The sequence below is a fragment of the Mauremys reevesii genome, linkage group 23 (genome assembly GCF_016161935.1).
Source record: "Mauremys reevesii isolate NIE-2019 linkage group 23, ASM1616193v1, whole genome shotgun sequence".
NCBI lineage: Eukaryota > Metazoa > Chordata > Testudines > Geoemydidae > Mauremys > Mauremys reevesii.
The window spans coordinates 1,480,597-1,483,139 of NC_052645.1; the positions used below are offsets into that span (position 1 = coordinate 1,480,597).

Sequence of the window (2,543 nt, forward strand, 5' to 3'; positions counted from 1 at the left end):
TGTTCCTGTGTCTGTGCAAGGAAAATTGTGCTTCTGTATTAAAGAGAGGTGGGAAATGGCCCCATGATGGGAAAATATCCTCAGGATTAAGACCTAAGGACTCAGGCTGAGAACTGATAGAACTGCACTCATCTGGGATTTAACAAATTGTCTTTCATGGAGCAGGGCCAGTTCCAGTGTTTTTGGCACCCCAAGCGGAAAAAAAAAATAAGCTGCAATCAATGGCAGCTCTACCGCTGCCACTTTTGGTGGCAAGTCCTTCCCTCTGAGAGGGCCGAATTGCCACTGAAGCCTCCCCTTTCCATTGACCAGCCCAGGGACCTGCTTGCTGCACTGGTGCCTGGAGCCAGCCCTGCCATGGAGACACTGGGAAGATGGGGGGAATCAGGAAAATAACATGGATTTGTTTACATTGCAAGTGAAGAATAATTGAAGCTTTTCTCATTTAAAACCACATTATCATCTCCCTGGTGGTCTAGTGGTTAGGATTTGGCACTCTCACTGCCAAGGCCTGGGTTCAATTCCCAGTCAGGGAAGTAGCTAGAAAGTAGCCTAATGTGGCTTTTCTTGTCACTTATACTACACTTTCTTAGGCTACTTTCTAGCCACTTTCTGAAACTGTTCTACTGTCCACTCCCTGAGGGGCTAAGAGCAGAGAACCCCTGTGCTCAGGGTCACAACCTCAGCCCAACCCAAGCCACTGAAACAAACTCAAATGATGCTTCCTCCAGCAGGATCACAGAGACACACAAAAAAACCCCATGAGGAACAATCCTCCTCTGCCTTCATTTACCCCATCGCAACCCTCTCAGCAGCCCGCTCTTGCGGGAAGGACTGAGCTGATAGGAGCTCTGGCATAGAGACCAAGGGAGGGGTGTTGCTCCCCCTGGGTGTGAGCTGATCACATTCTGACTCTGTGTAACAGGGCTCTGAGCTTTGCCATCTTGTGAGTTCTGAGTGCTGAGCCCCCTGGACCCTTCTGCTGGGAGCATGGGGATTGCACAACAGCTGCAAGCCCTTTTCCCATCTCCTTGTCCTCCTCGGCTTCCCCAGACCTTCCCCACAAATGGTTCTATCAGGCGCTGGAGGGATCTAAGGACCTGCAGGTTTCCCTCACCCACCTCTTAAGGCAAACAGTGATTCCCTTCTCTGACACTCCTGGGCCTGGGCTTCTTTTGAGTTTTTCCCCAGGGGACCTGATTCCCTGTGAAAATGTGTGTGTGGCATGTGGGGAACTCAGACTCTCCCCCACTAGGTGAGTCCAACAGCACCTCCCCTTGGTGGGAGAATCCTAAATTCCATCCTCCCACCCTGGTTACTCTGACCAGCTGATGGCGGCAGCATGCTAAATCAACCCCTAGAAAGCAGCATCTAACCAGCCTTGTGACAGCTCCGGTTTGCTCGCTGGAGACATAACGGACCAGGAAAGAAGGCAAATGTCAGACAGGGAACCTCAGCTCAAAAATAAACACCCTCAGGCTCCTTCTACACTGTGACTGGGCAGTTGACTGACTTTAAATCTAGCTAGCTCAGTTGGTAGAGCATGATGGTCTTTCAGGGTGTGAAAAACCCCAAAACCAGTATAATTAAGCTGACCTAAGCCATGGTTAGATAGTGCTAAATGAAAAGAAAGATTGTTCTGTCAATGTAGCTATTACAGGAATGTAAAACCCCTCCAGTTACTGTAGCAGCTGTCTACTCCACAGTTCTAGAGCAGTATCACAGCAGCATTTTAAGTATAGCCAGCCTCACAGTGAGACCAGAGCTGGCTCTGTGGACACTCAGGCACTAGCAACATACTAATGCCTCCATAGTTGGCAGGATTCAAACCTGCGTGGGGAGACCCCAACAGATTTCTAGTTTATCATCTTAGCCATTCAGCCACAAGTATTTAATGTACAGTTACTTCACTACACCATGATTCTGTTCTCACAGAATTGTCACTTCAAATTGCTCAGACCAGCTCCCCCAGCACACTCATGGCTGCATTAGTGTACGTGTGTCCATGGCTGAACAGCAAGAGTTCCTGCCCATTTCCCTTCCAGCTGGAGCATGATGAGAGTGTGTTTGTGTGAATGACATTGCTATAGGTTGTTGTTCATTCCCCACACTGACAATTCAGACAGTCCCTTTCCTATTCGAATCTCCACCATATCATTCCAACAGCCGGGGTCAGGATTTCTCTGGGGCACTGAAATGTTTCAGGGAGTTGGTGTGTGAGCTCAGCCTTGCATTCCATCCCTGATGTTTCATGGACTAACAACAGCAGCATAAAGAAAGAGCTGAGCCAATATCTCACTGTCAGAGGTGAAAGTGGCCACGTCCCCTCTGTCTGACCATCGCCATTGCAGGAGAGAAGGTTTCAATGGAATCGAATGCCCTGGCTCAGACAAGAGACACAGGGAGGTTTTGCTGTTCATGGATCTGTGCAAAGGAAATTGTGTCTCTGTGTGAAACTGAGGAGGGAAATGAAACATCCACATGGTGGCCCAATGCCCTAAGGAATGTGCATGATGGACTCTGGCTGAGAAATTATTTAACAG

General features: G+C 48.9%; 1 non-coding gene across 1 annotated transcript; it reads left to right on the forward strand.

Annotated features, from left to right (window-relative positions):
• Positions 1–464: 464 nt before the first annotated feature.
• TRNAE-CUC lies at positions 465–536 on the forward strand. The gene has a single exon. It is a non-coding gene; the product is annotated as a tRNA-Glu (tRNA).
• Positions 537–2,543: the final 2,007 nt, after the last annotated feature.